Source organism: Lathyrus oleraceus, chromosome 6 (assembly GCF_024323335.1).
Source record: "Lathyrus oleraceus cultivar Zhongwan6 chromosome 6, CAAS_Psat_ZW6_1.0, whole genome shotgun sequence".
Classification (NCBI taxonomy): domain Eukaryota; kingdom Viridiplantae; phylum Streptophyta; class Magnoliopsida; order Fabales; family Fabaceae; genus Lathyrus; species Lathyrus oleraceus.
The window spans coordinates 80,981,336-80,999,813 of record NC_066584.1 but is presented as its reverse complement, the minus strand read 5'-3'; positions in this window follow the sequence as shown (position 1 = coordinate 80,999,813).

The window sequence follows — 18,478 nt, the reverse complement described above, 5'->3', positions numbered from 1 at the left end:
TCCAACCTAGAAGCAACTATTATCATAACCAAGGTTATGGAGGTGGTTCTTCTAGCCGTCAAAACCCTCCCCAAAATCCTTATCAACCTCAACCTCAACAACCGCCGGTCGTAACTTCTAAATTGGAAGAGACATTGACGCAATTCATGCAAATGTCAATGGCTAACCAAAAGAGCAATGACGCGGCCATAAAAAATCTCGAGACTCAAGTTGGGCAACTTGCTAAGCAACTCGCGGAACAACAAACCGGTCCTTCCTTTTCGGCAAACACGCAAACAAATCCTAATGCACATTGTAAGGCGATCATGACGAGAAGTGGGAGGGAGTTGGGTAGTGAGAATAAAAAAGGAGTTGAGAGTGAACAAAGAGAGAAAGAGAAAGAAATTGAGGAGGAAATATTGGAGGAAAATGTTGATGGTGAAGTAGGAGAGTGGAGTGAGGGTGAAGAAGTTGAAAAGAATAAAAATAATGGTGAAGTTGAAAAAGAAAAAAGTGTGGAGATTGAGAAAAATACAAGTGATGAGGTAATAAGGGAGGTAGTGAAAAAGCCTAGATGGAAGAGTGCTAGAGTTGCAAAGGGAAAGGAGGTAGTGAGCGCTACCCCTATCCAAAACCTTCCTTATCCTCATGCTCCGTCCAAAAGGGAGAATGAACGGCATTACGCCCGATTCATGGATATTTTTAAACAATTACAAATCAACATTCCGTTTGCCGAAGCCTTGGAGCAAATGCCCAAGTATGCCAAGTTCATGAAGGACATACTAACAAAAAAGTGGAGGTATACGGAACCGGAGACCATCGTCCTTGACGCAAGCTGTAGTGCCATTATTCAAAGGACGCTTCCTAAGAAAGAGGTTGATCCGGGAAGAGTTACATTGCCGGTTAAAATTGGTGACGTTTATGTCGGGAAAGGACTTATTGACTTGGGGTCAAGCATTAATCTTATACCTTTGTCAATTATCAAGAGACTTGGCAACATTGAGATTAAGTCCATCCGAATGACGTTGCAATTGGCGGATAAGTCGACGACCCATCCTCATGGCGTAGCCCAAGATGTTTTGGTGAAGGTCGACAAATTCTTTTTCCCGGTCGATTTTATTGTTATTGATATGGAGGAAGATGATGATGCTCCGCTCATCTTGGACCGACCGTTCATGAAGACCGCGTGAATGATGATAGATGTTGATGACGATTTAATGAAGGTGAGAGTTCAAAATGAGGAAGTGACATTCGATCTATTCGAGGCAATGAAGCATTCAAAAGATAGAAATGATAGCTTTCGCATCGATGTGATCGAAGACGCTATTATGGAGGTTTCAAAGCATATTCATGAGATATCTCCTATGGAGTTAGCTCTTGACGACTCATTGGAGGTTTTCACTGTTGAAGAAGAGCTAGCTCTTGAGGAATGCTTAAAGGAACTAGATAGTTTAGACGACCTACAACCATGGGAAGTAGAGGAGGAAAACTTGAAAAAGGAGGTTATTTACGAAAAAGCGCCAATTGAATTGAAAGTGCTACCCTCTACTTTGAAATATGTGTTCCTAGATGAGACCGAGGCAAAGCCGGTCATCATAAGCAACCTTTTGACAAATGAAGAAGAAGCCCGTCTAATCATTGTGCTAAAAACAAATCAAGAAGCCATGGGTTGGACTCTTTCCGATCTAAAAGGAATTAGTCCATCCTATTGTATGCACAAGATTTTGATGGAGGAGGATTTTAAGCCGGTGGCTCAACCACAACGCCGCTTAAATCCTACGATGAAGGAGGTTGTTCGAAAGGAAGTTGTGAAGCTATTGGATGCGGGAATGATTTACCCGATCTCGGATAGTCCATGGGTTAGTCCCGTGCATGTTGTTCCGAAGAAGGGGGGATTACCGTGATCCGGAATGACAAGGACGAATTGATCCCCACTAAAGTTGCAACGGGGTGGAGAATGTGTATTGATTATAGGCGGTTGAATACCGCGACTCGAAAGGACCATTTTCCACTCCCATTTATGGATCAAATGCTCGAAAGACTATCGGGCCAACAATACTATTGTTTTTTGGACGGCTACTCCGGGTACAACCAAATTGCGGTTGACCCGGCCGATCATGAGAAGACGGCTTTCACGTGTCCGTTTGGAGTGTTCGCATACCGAAAAATGCCCTTTGGGCTGTGCAATGCACCGGCGACCTTCCAACGATGTGTGCAAGCCATTTTTGCCGATCTAATAGAGAAAACAATGGAAGTCTTCATGGATGACTTCTCGGTATTTGGTGGGACGTTTAGTCTATGCTTGGCAAATTTGAAAACGGTGTTGGAAAGATGTGTGAAGACCAATTTGGTGCTTAATTGGGAGAAGTGTCACTTCATGGTGACCGAGGGGATCGTGCTAGGCCACAAAGTCTCTAGAAGGGGGCTTGAAGTGGATAGAGCTAAGGTTGAAGTGATTGAAAAATTACCCCCTCCGGTGAATGTGAAGGGCATCCGAAGCTTTTTGGGGCACGCGGGGTTCTACCGGCGCTTTATCAAGGACTTCTCAAAGGTGGCTAAGCCTTTGAGCAATTTGCTCGCTAAGCACCAGGTATTTCTCCTCACCGATGATTGTTTGCAAGCTTTCGAAACTTTAAAAGAAAAATTGGTTACCGCTCCAATAATAGTCGCTCCCAATTGGAATGAAAATTTTGAACTAATGTGTGATGCGAGTGACTATGCTGTTGGAACGGTACTTGGCCAAAGAAAAGACAAAACTTTTCATGCGATACATTATGCGAGTAAGGTTCTTAACGAGGCTCAAATAAATTATGCCACAACGGAAAAAGAACTACTTGCAATAGTGTATGCGCTAGAAAATTTTAGGTCCTATCTTATAGGGTCTAAAGTCGTTGTGTATACCGACCACGCGGCGATTAAATATCTGCTAACCAAACCGGATTCGAAGCAAAGGCTCATCCGTTGTCAGTTTGAGTAGACATATTTCTAGCATACATGACAAGATGACTTAACATACAAGTATTCCCCTTATATTTTTCAAAGTCTGGGACCTTGATCTTCACCAAAATTTTGACATTGGGAACTAAACGCAACTTGACAACACTCTTGCCAAATAAATCCTTTCCTCTTAGGGTCTTCAATTTCTTGTGCAGCTCAAGAAACTAATATTTCATCTCATCCATCTTCTCATAAACATCTGGACCTTCAGATAACTCAGAGTGGTAAATGGTTTCCTCGACACGAGGAAGAGTATGCACAATAGGAGGAGGAATAGACGGGCCCGGGCTATATGCCGACATGAAAGAAAATGTTGGCACATACCCTTCAGGCATAAAGTTTGGTGGCATTCCCCACGGGAACCCAGCAGGCATAGTGTAAGACCCCAATTTTGACCCTAAGATCCCTCATGCTATCTCATCATTTACATTGGCTTTGGGATCACACCTTGGTATCCTCCTTACCCCTCATTCATTGGGTTTGTATTGGGAGAGGTCACCAAGCACATTTGATTGTATCATACTTTGTTTTTCATTATTTACTAACCAAATTTCCAAAAATATGTCTATGTATAGCTTGTTACTTTTGTAGGTAGTGTGTGTGTTCATCCATGCTCCTTCAAGCTCATATCTAGAGTTTAAGACCCTCAATGCAAGGATACTAATAAAGACATGGTTTAAATTGGTTCTATACATCATATATGGATCCCCATTGTTTTCACATATCATTTTGGTCAAGAATTCATCAAGAGTTTGAAGCTTGTTTGCCTTGGAAGCCCTAATTCATCTGGGTATATTGTGTGATTTCCTCAATAAGTTTATTCAACATTTAATCAAATATATCAAGGGATACTTCATATTATATCATATTACATATATATGATCCTCCATGAGTCCCAAATATGAAGAGAATTTCAAGTTTGCAAGATGGTTCATGGTGGTTGACAAAAGAAAGTCAACTGGTCAAAACTGGGGTTCCCTAGACCCTATCTCCTACAATTTTTGTCATATGAAAATGATTCTAATAGAAAGGTTACTACTTATAACATTCAAAAAAACTTTCATGTTGAAGTCAAGAGATATGTTTGCTTGGAAAGTCATTTTTTATGGTGAAAGATTATAGGTCATTTTGTATGAACCCTAGTTAGGAGGTCAACTTCCAAGGACTATAACTTGCTCAATTTTTAAGATATGAAATATATTCAAGTTCCATGATAAACTTCAAGATGTCTTTTTCAACTTTTATGTTTAGAAGAAGTTCAAGTTCAACTTGCAAATGCATATGCCAAGAGGAAACATTATAGGTCCTTTTGGGCCATTACCATTGAACAAGTGATTTTTCTCAACTTCTAAAATGCATAACTCCTTCATGAAAAATACAAATGAGGTCAAATTTGTGACCACATTGAATAGGTTTTAAAGATATACAACTTTTATGAAGGAACCTTTTCCATTTGAAGTCCATAGCAAAAGTTATTCAAGATAGAAGAAGTGAATATTTGACTTGGTACTTCGAAAATTTTCAAATATGTTTGATTTTCCAAACTTCCACCTCAAAATTCATCATGATCCAAGCTTCAAATGGAAGAGTGTTAAAAATTAAAATTGTTCCCCTTGATCTTACCTTTCCAAAAAAGTCCAATATCATCCCATTTGGATCAAAATTGAGGGACTTGCGCATGGCTCCTTTGTTGGGTTTGTTTTGGCAAGATTTGGATTCAAATGATCATTCTTCTTTGCATGCTTCCATATGATGACTTCAGTACACTTTGTGCACGAATTGGAGATTGATTGCATCACTCTTTAGGCCCAAACCATTTCCCATGCATCCATGCAACAAAGTTTCCAATTTTGGCAAAATTTCAAGTGGTGCAAAAATCAATTCCATTGCTTATTTAAACAAGCTCATAGCCTCAGAATTAACATGAACACCTTGCCCAAGCTTTTCCAAGAGAACTCAGACCCTCACACCATAGAATTTCTTGAGGATTTCTTTAAAATCGAGTTTGAATTTCACTTTCTGTTTTGAAGTTCAAATTCCAAGAATTCATTGCCTTTTCTATCTCAATTGATTACTGCAGGAAAGAGGAGGAAGAATCAAGCAAATCCAGATCAAGATCAAGCTAAATTGAAGCTACTCGAAGGTGAAATTTCAGAAACTTCTCTTCTTCGATTCTCCCTCATTTCTCAATTATTTTGATTGATTTTTGGTTGGTTGAAGTCCTACCAAAGTAGGCAACAAGATTGAGTTGCTTTTAGGTCAAAACGAAGCAACTCAGTTCATGATCCTCAAAATTCAAATCCCTGTATCTTTTTATATACTTGGAATTAGAGAAAATTGAGGCCAGATTCGAGCTCCTGAGCATTTCCTCTTTGAAATAGTGTCCTTGTTTTTCATTTTTCATGAAGTTGAGGTTGGACCAGTCTGGTGGTGATCACCGGAGAAGATGACCGGAGCTAGGACTCTGGTGGTGCGTTGGCAAGTCCCAAGCCATCTGATCTGATTCCAACGTTTTAATCTTAGCCCTTGCTTTTGCATACCACGCATGTACACACGTTGACTGAAGTGATGGTGGAATGCACGCTTCTGGCCATCAGATCTACCACCTCAATTAATGAGGGAGATCTGACGGTCCTCATTTTTTTGAATTTCCTTTTTATTTCTGAATTTATGTTTAATTGCTTTATTTTGTTTAATTCATAATAATTTCATTTTTAATCCAAAAAATATGGGACTTTCACAAAAAATCTTTAAATATTTTTCTCTTTCATTTTCTAAATTAAAATTATTTTTTGGATTAATTTTGATATTTTTCATGAATTAAATGTTTCTGTGCATATTTTTAATTGTTTAAAAATACTTCTGACTTTTCAAAAATAATGAATTTTTTTGTCTAAGGTCCTTTGACCTTGTTTAACCTAGGATAAATATCTTGGCCATTTATTTGGTGTTTTGAAGAGGTTTTAGGTTTTGACCAAACTAATTTGTATTTTTATGCATTTTTAAATTGAATTTTTAATTGATTAATTGTGTAAAAATTATGTTGAGCCATTTTTATGGTCTTGTGATGTTTGACTATTTGTTTGGGCCTTGGTCAAGGTTGATTTGACTTTTGTTGGATTAAAATCATTGGATTTACGGGATTGATGAAATGTACATTTCATCTTCCAAAATGAATGAATGATTTTAATTTGATAAAATTCCTCCCATGACCAATTTGTGTTTCTCTATTTTTCATCCCCCTTCATCTTCATCCCCATTCTTTCCCATTCCTTTCATTGACCAATGAAATCTCAAATGTCCTAAGGCTAATTGGTTCATCAATGACCTTGTGTCAAATGAACCAATACAAGTATGGATGAGATAGGTTCATCCCTCTTGATCTTTTCTTTTAGTGTGTGGTATGTTTTAGGAGTTTGATTCATTATACCAAATCTCTAACATGCATTAACACCTAAATTTCTATTGCCGACCTCAGATAGTTGTGACTTCTACAGAAGTCCAATTACGATTGCTTAACATAAAGCTAAATTTGACCCTAAAGACATAACATTCTAGTAAGTGAGATTGTAAGTCTCCCATATTTCATGGTATTATGTGGAAACTTGACCTTTTTTCCTTCCTATGGAAGATGTCTTGGTTCAAGGATCCATGCTTGTGAATAGATGGTTGAGTATTCTCCAAAGAATGACTTAATTAATAAAAAAGTAAAACACCACTAACACTTGACTAACATTTAACTAACTCTTATTAATATTGCTTTACTTTTCAAGTCATTTACTTTATGCAATTTAATTTTTAGTCATTTATCATTCATTGCCATTTATATTTCATTAAACTTGTTTATATTTATGTCTTTTTCACTTTGCTCATTTGAGCCATATCTTGTGATTGTATATATTTGTTTGTGTATTTTGTTTTTGTTTGTGGTCTTAGGACCTTAAAACACCTAATAAACAACAAAAATCCTAAAAAATGTTTGGTGGACTGTTGATCTTGATCTGAACTTCTGGACTTAGAACTAGGCAACATTCCCTGTGCAAAAGGGACTTGGCCAATGCCAACATTTTGAAATCAAGTTATTGTGAACCGAGCCTTCATCTGATGAAAGTCTTGGGACTTATTTGAATTCATCTGCTACATTGTCTTGGTGCTAATTGTTATTTTGATCTTGTGTCTGATGCTTTGTTCTAAGTTGATCAAGGAGTATTTCATCTAATACATGATAAGACATAGAAGACTGCTAGCTATGGGGTTTGCTTGCTTGGATGTGGCTATCTTTATTTGATGTCTTGATCTTCATGATGCTTGATATTGCTAATTGCCTAATTGATTATTGCTTGATTCAAAGTCCAAAAGGAAAGTGGGTTTTCTATATGACATTCTTGTCTATTGGATTGTATCTCATTGGTCAGATCTTTTCAACTCTTAACTTTTAATTTTATGCTTAGGATAGTCTCTTCTTCTCCTCCCACTTCTTAAATTTCAAAATCTCTCCCCATTTTCAAAAACTTTCTTTGTTTGTGATTTCAAACTTAGACCTTATTTCAAATAGAAACTTTGTCCTTATGCCAGTAAATTTTTTGAACTTCCTTTTCTTAAATCAAACTTGTAAATAAATCTAATTATATTGACTTAAAATTTCAAAAGACAAAAAGAACTGACAAATTCATTCAAACTCTTGGTCCTTTATGCCCTTCTCAATTAAATTTTTGTTAAAAACAATTCACCAACTTTGAAATTTTTACCATGAACTACGACGTTTTGATCCCTCATTTTTATGTTGGTACGTAGGCACAAGTCCGAAGGTCTTGTCAAACACAAAAATATAATCAATGAATTCTTTTCTCATTTCCACACTTTATTTTTCTCAAACATCTTTTATACCAAAAAACACATACACACATAAAAAGGGCTCCCTAGGAGTACCTAGGACACTTTGGGTTCTAACACCTTCCCCCTGTGTAACCAACCCCCTTATCTGTAATCTCTGGCATTTTATTAGTTTTGATTTGAAAATTTCTTATCTTTGGGTTTTGTTCGTACTTTTCTCTTTTCCTTTGGAAACAATAAAAACGCGGTGGTGGCAACTCTGGTTTTATTGACGTTAAGCTTATCCATAGCTTGATGGTCATGAATTTACCGCTACATATAGCAGGAACAGACTGGCTGGCAGCAGCAACAGGTACCGATGATGAAGAAATCTCTGAAATGATAGTCCTATGAGAAGGAGGAGTTATAGGAGGAGAATATGGTTGGTTCTGAGCAACAATTATAGACTCCATCAAGGTCGTGAGTCTGGCAATCTCATCCTTCAATTCTCTGTTGTCTTGTTCAAGGTGGTCCATTCTTCTGTTCTCTTGACACACAGAAGAAGAACTGATAAGACATCTGGCGGAAGAAACCTGATATGCAAATGATGCATGAAATGCAATATTTTTAATTGTTTTTAATATCAAGGAACATATGAGGTCTTTCTTGCAAATATTTTCAATTAGTAATAATAATAATCAACAATAACAACAATTCAATTAACCATAAAATCTCTTTTTATTCATAAAAATTTGGAAGGATTACACTGGTACAATTTCAGAAACCAAAATATAAATACAAGATAAAAGGAAAACTATCATCCTAAGGATCCCTAGCAACTGCATCCGATGATCTGGCTAAGGGAGTGTACTTCCTTCAGATGCGTCGAATCTCTGACTCAAAGGACTTCTTCATATGAGCCTTCTCGAGGACAAACTGATCAACAATCTTCTTCCAAGCATCGGAAGGTTGAGGCATACTAGAGGAAAATAAATTATGTGGCTCTCTTTGTATCTTCATTGCACGATCCTCAAGAATCACAATAAGTGCATTTTTATCTCTCGACTCAAGCTACAACTCCTCATGCTTTCAGTTCAAAGCATGTAATCGCTCTTCCCATAAGTCTTTCTATTGCTTCATCTTCACAAGTGCGTCTTACAACTCCTCTGCATTTTAGTTAGAGAGAGTTGGTGGCTCAACCACAACCACAAACATAGGTCTCTCACAAGCGTGTGACATCTTGAGCTTCAAAGCTCTCTTCTTCACCCAAATAGTGTAAGCTTCCAAAGCTACACAATTGGATGGACCAAGCTCGGATCTTCCTTTTCTATGCACGTTGTGCTAAGCACACACCATTCAACTCTTCAAAAGTTGGGAATCTTTACCCTCCTAATAGAATAGACCCTCTAACTGAATGTTATTAGGCTTATCCCTCAAGGGGAACCCAAGTTGAGGATGGGCCAAAGTAGAGTTGTAGTTGATTCCTCCTTGCGTACCAATGAGGGGCACGTAACTCACCACAACTGTCAATGATATCCAAGCTACCCAATGCAGAATCATACCAAACAATATCATCATTAGTGAGAGACATAAGTCTCTGAGACCACTGTAAACATTGTCGGTTCTCCAAGAAAGCAGGCGTTTGAGGCAAGTGAGAAATAAACCACTTGTACAAAAGAGGAACACAACATACAATAGTCCCACCACCTTTAGAATTCATCAAATGCAAAGAGAAATACATGTCACCCAATAGAGTCGAAACGGGATTCCCAATCAAGAAAACTCTAATGGCGTTAACATCAACAAGGTCGTCAATGTTAGGGAGCAAAGTTAAAACATAGATGAGCAATACAAAGATAACTTCAAAAGCATCCATGCTACCGACTTGAGAAAAAACAATAGCTCTACCAATGAGAAACTCATAAGTCAACCCAAGAATCCCTCCTTTCTTCACCAAAATGAGCATCAATTTTAGATTTCTTCAAATGAAGAGCTTCAGCTATTACATGAGATCTGGGAATCTCTTATAATCCACTGAAAGGTACCTTACTAGATACGGGTATACCCAAGAGATGGGCATAATCCTCTAACATGGGCACAAGCTGATAGTCGGGAAAAGTGAAGCACCGATAAAGAGGGTCATATAATTGAACCAAAACACTCAGAAGTCCTTCAACCGCATCAGTAAATAATACATACAAGAGCTTCAATGACGTTGCTTGAAGTCCAAGGGATCCAATACAAAGGATGACAACTTCCTTAGCTCTTTCAAATCAGGACATCTAAAACTGTACTTTTTAGTGTTCCTTCATCCACAATCCATGGTCTGAAAATATTTGCAAACAAGAACTTAGTTTCCTTGAAATTTATTTTCTATGATGAATGTTATGATGCACATGTATGCATGGATGCAACAATCACACACAAGGGATAACACACAAGGCAAACATAAATAAACGACAAGGGATGGATCAAGTCATCATCAAGATCAATAATCCATTTTGGTGGATTATGGTTTTCACCTTATCGACACCCAAGTTCCATTGATATTGATTAGATCGATCAAATCAACCAAGAATCAAAGGGTTTGTTGTGAGTCACGAGCATGGAGTAAGGTTAAGAACCATCCCAAAGGAGTGTACTAAGGATAAAAACTTGTAGATCATGTTCTAAAAAGTTCCCAGAGTCTTGATCCCATCTATCGAATACTATAGGTTAGGATGACTGACTCATCAACCCATAGTATTCTCAAGAGAAACTCGTCTGAGTGCAGTATTGCGTAACAACTGTTATCAAGTATACACTTGAACATTATCCACACTACATCCTAAATAGGCCAATTTAGGTTAAATGTTCTACGGTCCTCGGCTTCTCGGACCCCCAAATTAGAGAATGTAATGCCTATCCACGAATTACTCGTGTGACATCAGTAACTCTAAAGAGGCCTCCACTGAGTGGGGGATCGCATGTCAACTCTTTCAGGACTACTCCTTAAAAGCCAACATGACTATACCACCCTCCTATCTTAGATTGCACTCAAGTTTGGGTTAGAACTTATCTCACCACACATATATCACCAAGCACAATAGACAAAATATATCACACAAACAATATATACAAACAAACATCAAATATACCAATATATACACATAAAAAGTAGGCTAAACCCACTGAGGACTACTCTCCAACAGAGTCACCACTTAATTTCGGTAGCGGTAAATTCATGACCATCAAGCTATGGATAAACTTGACGTAAATAAAACTAGAGTCGCCACCATACTTTTATTGTTTCCAAAGGAAAAAGGGCAAAAGTACGAACAAAACCCAAAGATAAGAAGTTTTCAAATTAAAACTAATAAAATGTCAGAGATTACAGATAAGGTGGTTGGTTACACAGGGGGAAGGTGTTAGCACCCAAAGTGTCCTAGGTACTCCTAGGGAGCCCTTTTTTGTGTGTAAGTGTTTTTGGTCTAAATGATGTTTGGTAAAATATAGAGTGAGGGGATGATAAAAGAATTCATTAATTATATTTTTGTGTTTGACAAGACCTTCGGTCTTATGCCTATGTACCAACATAAAAATGAGGGATCAAAACCCCGTAGTTCGTGGTAAAAATTTCAAAGAAGGTTGGTGAATTGATTTTAACAAAAGTTTAACAGAAAAAGGCACAAAGGTGGGCAAAGATTTGAATGAGGTTGTTAGTTCTTTTCGTCTTTTGAAATTAAAGTCAGTATGGTTAAGTTCATTTACAAGTTTGATTTAAGAAAATGTTTGAAAATTCAATGGCATAAGGCCAAAGATTCTAATCATTAAAACCTATATAAGTTGAAAACACAAGCAAATAGGGTTTTTAAAAGAGGGAGAGATTTTGAAATTAAACAAGTGAGAGGAGATGAAGAGACTACCCTAGACAAAAATTAAAAGTTAAGAGTTGAAAAGATCTGACAATGGGATGCAATCCACAAGACAAGAATATCATATAAAAACTCATTTCCTTTGGACTTTTGAGCAGACAACAAGCATAAGCAATATCCAAGAAAACTATATGAAGACCAAGGCATCAAATAAAGATAAGCATAATATCCAAGCAATCATTCCAATAGCCAGCAGTCTTCAATGTCTTCCAATGTATTAAATGAAAATATTCCTTGTGGTGAACTCAGAAGCAATCACCAGATATCAGTAATAATAATAGTATAATAATTAAGCACAAAGACAAAGTGACAGATGAATCTAAATGGAAATCAAGGCTTGCATCAGTTGAAAGACACTGTCAAAGATAACTCAGTCTCAGATAGTGGCATTGACCAAGCCCTTTAGCATAGGGAATGTTGCCTAGTTCTAAGTCCAACAGTCCACCAAAATGTTTTTTAGGGTTTTTGTTGTTATTAAGTGTTTTAAGGTCCTAATACCACAGACAAAAACAAAGACAAACAAACAATATATACAATCACAAGATATGGCTCAAATGAGCAAAGTGAAAAAGACTTGAAACATAAACAAGTTGCATGAAATGTAAATGTCAATGAATGATAAAGATACTGAAATTTAAAGTGCATAAAGTAAATGATTTGAAATTAAATCAACATTAATAGAAAGTTAGTCAATGGTTAGTCAAATGTTAGTGAAGACTTTTAATTGTTTAAGTCATTCTTTGGAGAACACTTAACCATTCATTCACAAGTATGAATCCATGAACCAAGACATCATCCATGATAAGGGCTCCAACTTGGATAAATTAATAAGTATGCCACTAGCTCTCATGAATGGAAAAAAGATTAAGTTTTCACACAATACCATGAAGAATGGGAGACTTACAATCTCACTTACCAGAATGATATGCCTTGCGAGATAAATTCAGCTCTATGTTAAGCAATCGTAATTGGACTTATGTAGAAGTCACAACTATCTGAGGTCGGGCAATAAAAATATATGTTTTAATGCATGTTAAAGATTTGGTACAAAGAACCAAACTCCTAAAACATACCACACACTAAAAAGAAATGGGAAGGACCTATCTCAGTCAGACTCATGTTGATCCATCTGATATAAGGTCATTGATGAATCAACTAGCATTTAGACATTAGAGAAATCATTGGTCAATGATGGATTGAGGAAGAATAATGATGAAGATGAAGAGGGAAGGGGAAATAGAAACCCAAATTGATCATATGAGGAATTTCATCTGATCAATACTATCAATTCATTTTGGGAGATGAAATGTACATTTCATCAATCCCCTAAATCCAATAGTATTGGTCAAACAAAACTCAAATCAACCATTATCAAGGCCAAATAGAAAGTAAAACATCACAAGACCAATTAAATGGCTCAACATAATTTTTAAAAAATTTTAAACTGGATTAAAATACATTTTTAAATGAACAAAACCTCAAATCCCTTCAAAACACCAAATAAATGGCCAAGAGATTTATCCTAGGTCAAGAAAGGTCAAAGGACCTTAGACAAAAAAATTCATAAATTTTGGAAAGTCAGAAGTATTTTAAAATATTTACAAACAAGTCAAAAATCATTTAATTCATGAAAAATATCAAAATGAATCCAAAAAGATAATTTTAATTTAAAATATGGAAGAGAAAAATATTTAAATATTTTTGGTGAAAATCCCATATTTTTTGGATTAAAAATGAAATTTCTATAAATTAAACAAAATAAAAGGATTAAAAGTAAAATCAGAAATTAGAAAAAACAAGGGCCATCAGATCTCCCTAATTAATTTAGGTAGCAGATCTGATGGTCACGCGTGTAGGGAACATGGTGCACCAAGTCAAACACGTTACACACATGGTAATCAGAAAGGATGGCTCAGATTAAAACATTTGGACATGATCAAAAGGATGGGAAGATGCCAACGCACCACCGGAGCTAGGGCTCCGGTCATCTTCTCTGGTGGACCTCACCGGACTGGTCCATCACCAAAATAAAAAGTGAGTATACCATTTTAAAGAAAAAATGCTCAGGAGCTCGAATCTGGCCTCAATTTCACCCAATTCCAAGTATATTGAAAGATACGTGGACTTCAAGTTTGAGGTGCATGATCTGAGTTGCTTCGATTTGACCTCAAAGCAACTCAATCTTGTTGTCTACATTGGTAGGACTTCAGCTAACCAAATATTACTTAAAATAATGGAGAATTGCGAGATAATCGAAGAGAAAAAGTTTCAAAAAATTTACCTTCTGTTTGTAGTGAAAAAGCTTGATCTCGATCTCAATTGGCTTGGGTTTGCTTCTACTTGTTTGCAGGAGGTGAAATGGAAGCTCAAATGGCTTGGATTGTTGGAGTTTTAACTTCAAAACAGAAGTGAAATTGAAACTCGATTTTCAATGGAAAACCTTCAAGATTATCCTTTAATGGAGGTGAGGGTGTTTTTAGTTCAAAGCTTGGGCAATGGTCCTCTTCTTCTGAGCAAGAGAGCATGTATATATAGGCTACATGATTCATTTCTACACCAATCTAAAAAATGTCAAAAATAGCAATGCTAGTGCATGCTTGCATGGACGTGTGATAGGCACATGAAGTGATTACAAAATGTCTATAATAGTGTATGCATGATGTTGAAAGCTTAACATGAGGCCATGCAATTGTACTTGAGAATTGGTCATGTAATTTATCCAAATGGGACCATGAAATGTAACCATGCACAAGTCCTTGTAAAATGCTCTAAATGCCATGATCTTGGAATCTTTGGAAAGGAGACATAAAGGGGAACAAATTTAATGTTTAAGAATTTTCCATTTGAAACTTGTATCATGATGAATTTTGAGGTGGAGGTTGGAGAAATCAAACATGGTTGAAAATTTTCTAAGTACAAAGTCAAATGACCACTTATTCCACCTTGAATAATTTTTACTATGAGCTCCAAATGAAAATGGTTTCTTCACCAAAGTTGTGGATCTTTAATTCTTATTTAATTTTGTCACACATTTGACATCATTTGGATTTGTCATGAGGGAGTTATGTATTTTAGAAGTTGAGGAAAATTACTTGTTCAATGGTGATGACCCAAAATGACCTATAATGTTTCCTCTTGACACATGTCCTTACAAGTAGAATTTGATATTTCTCAAAGAAAAAAAGTTGGAGAATACATCTATAAATTGATCATGAAACTTGGATGGCCTTTATATCATAAAAATTGAGCAAGTTATGGTTCTTGGAAGTTGACCTCCTAACTAGGGCACAGACAAAATGACCTATAATCTTTCACCCTAAAAAATGATGTTCCAAATAAAATTAGCTATTAATTTCAACATAAAGGTTGTTTGGAATGTCATAAAGAGTAACTTTTCTCTTGGAATCATTTTCATATGACAAAAATTGTAGGAGATAGGGTCTAGGGAACCCTAGATTTGACCAGTTGAATTCCTCTAATCAACCTCTTTGAACCAACTTCCAAACTTGTAGTTATCTTGATATTTGGGGCTTATGGAGGATCATATATGCTTGAGATGATGTATAATGAAGTATACCTTGATATCTTTGACCAATTGATAAAAAAAACTTGTCGAGGAAGTCACACAAGATACCCAGATGAATTAGGGCTTCCAAGGAAAACAAGCTTCAACTCTTGATGAATTCTTGATCAAAATGAAAAATAAATAACATGGGGATCCATATATGATGCTTAGAATCAATGTGGATCTTTTCTTGATTGATCTCTTGCATTTATGGTCTTAAATCCCAATTGTGAGCTTGATGAGGCACAAATGGACACACACATACACACACTACCTACAAAAGAAACAAAGCTACACATAGACATATTTTTGGTATTTTGTCTAGTAAACAAAGAAAAATAAAATATGATACAATCAAAAGTACTTGGTGATCTCTCCCAATGCAAACCCAATGAATGGGGGATAAGGAGGATGCCAAGGTGTGATCCCAAAGCCAATGCAAATGATGAGATAGCATGAGGGATCTTAGGGTCAAAATTAGGGTCTTACATCAAGCACCAATCCACACATCATAAACAAGATAGACACAAGCTATCTAATTGATCAAAGGGAAAAAGAAAGAGATGGATAAGAATAAGAAAAGAGAGTTCACACCCAAATTGGACCAAAAGTTTGATCAAGTCATCATCAAAATCAATCATCTATTTCGGTGGATTATGGTTTTCACCCTATCAACACCCAGATCCATTGAGTTTGATGAGACTCATGATCCAAACCATCATGATCCAAGGCCAACAGAAGTTCACAAAGGTCACACAAGTATAAAATGCAATTAAATAGAATAAAAATGCACCAAAAGTATTTTTAAATAAAATTTAAAATAGAAATAAAATGAAAAATCCATAAAGTCCTTCAAAACACCAAATAAATGGCCAAGAAAATTATGGAAGGTTGAAAATAAAATAAGAAGCATGTAATAAATTTTTCAGAATTTAAAAATGTAGAAAAGTATTTTTAAACTAATTAAAACAAAGGTGAAAAGAAAAAAATCATGAAAAATAGAAAATCGGTGAAACAAAATATGGAAAAATAAAAATCAGATGAAGAAAAATAAAAGAGAATTTTAGAAATTATTTAGGATGAAAAATGAAATTACTATGAATTTTAAAAGAAAAAGTAATTAAAAATAATAAAAGAAAAAGAATTAAAAATTAAAAAAATACAGAGCGTTGGATCACGCCTCATTAATTGACGTGGCAGATCCAACACTCCTCAGATCAGGATGCATGGTGGAACGAGATACAAACAGCACACGAGATCCAATTCAAAACCAGTCAACCAAAATATTTCGTTTGTCCAACGTGTCTAGCCAAACTCAGACGACCTAGGACACATCCGATCATCTTCTCCGGTGAACTCTCACTGGAGTTTCATTGTTTGGTAAATTCAAAATACGAGACCACTACCATTGTGATCCTCTTCTCATCCCGAATTCAACCTTATGCTCTGAATTCATTTATCTAAATTGAGCAAAGGGAATTTCAGAGAAATTTCAGAAGCAAGCAAGCCACGAAAAATTAAATTAAATGATGAACATGATCCATCAATACCAGATAAGTTAGGGGAAAGCATCAGAGAGTGAAGGACTATATTATGGTAACTTGTTTGAGTTCAAATAATGCTCATAACTACCTTGTCTAGATAGTAATCAGAAGTTGATGAAGCTCAATCTGGTTATAGCATTTCAGAAGGTCTCAGAGCTTGAGAATTGTTGCAAAAATTTCAGAGAATGCTAATGGAATCAAGAAATTGGATTGAAATAAACTGAAACTCAAAACATGATAGTTGAATTTTTCTGGAAAATTTCAAGTTACAACAAGGATTTCTTGGCTCTCAAAAGCTTGGAAATGAATGTAGTAGCTTCCTCTATTTATAAGGAATGTGTTTGGATTCAAATACGTGTGGAATGATGTTGAATTCATGCAAAACGAATTTGATCCGAAAGTGAGAAAAACGTGACTTGCAACTCATCAAAACTCAGCCAAATGATGCGTTTCAAAGGTCAATTAACTTCTGGAGACCTGGTTAAACATGTTTAGGTCCAAAACACATGCTAATTTGGCTTGAAATTGAGATTAGTGAAGTTCAAATTTCGGGCAATGGTAATTTCTTCCGTTCTAAGTCACCATGTTCAACCAATGGGGTATCCACTCAGGCTTTTTGATCTCATTCTTTTTGCAATATGTTGACATCATAACAAAGATTACAATGTGCTAAGCAAGATTGGTTTTTCATGTTTGAGCACAAAGTTATGGTATGTTGGAGTTGACATGAAAAACTTGTTATACAACTTAGAAAAATTCAAGTGTTCCATGGCTAAAAATGACCTATAATGTCTCAATGAATTCCATGGCCTTCCAAGCATAATTTGACCTTGATCATTGATTCAAACTTGTAGAGGATATCACAAATTATATTGTGCAAAATGAACCAGCCTCAAATGTTGAAAGTTGAAGAAGCTATGAATCTTGAAAGTTGAGAAAAAGTCACTTGAAAATAGGTCAAATTCCACTAAGTCCACAAATGACCTATAATGTCTCCAAACTTTTGATGATTCTCCAAGCATAATTGGATATTGTCATGTAGAGATAAGTTGTAGAGAATGTTGAGAAGAGTCATATGCAAAAGAGAAGCATTCAAAAATGTTGAGAATTGAAGGAGTTATGATCCTTGGAACTTTGACTTCAAATGTTGACTTTTTGGTCAAACCATTTGGAACAAGTTTGTGTACTTGGACTTTCCTTGCATTTCAAAGCACATGGGTAACCATATGAACTCAAAATAAGGTGTCATTGATTGTCTCTTGATTAGATTGTTCAGAGCTTGGAGTTGCTTGTTGAAGAAGGCATGCAAATAAACACATGAACCTTTGACCTTCCTTGAGAAGTAAGCAACAAAACTTTGAGATGCTCTTGATTGAAAAACCCTATCTTGCAAAATAAACTTAAGGAAAATAAAACATATTTTTGCTATTGTTAGATAAGGAATTAATCATATAAACACAAAGGTAAAACACCAACAAAGAGGTGTTTGATGATCCCTGCAAAAAGCAAACCTAAAGATGATAGGTGGTGGAAATCAAGATGTGGCCTTGTTTATGTGCAAGGATGTCAATGATATGTGGCATCTTAGAGTTAAAAATTAGGGTATGATAGAAGAAACTTGTGTTTTATGCGGTCAAACTAAAAAAGATTTGAATCATCTTCTTTTT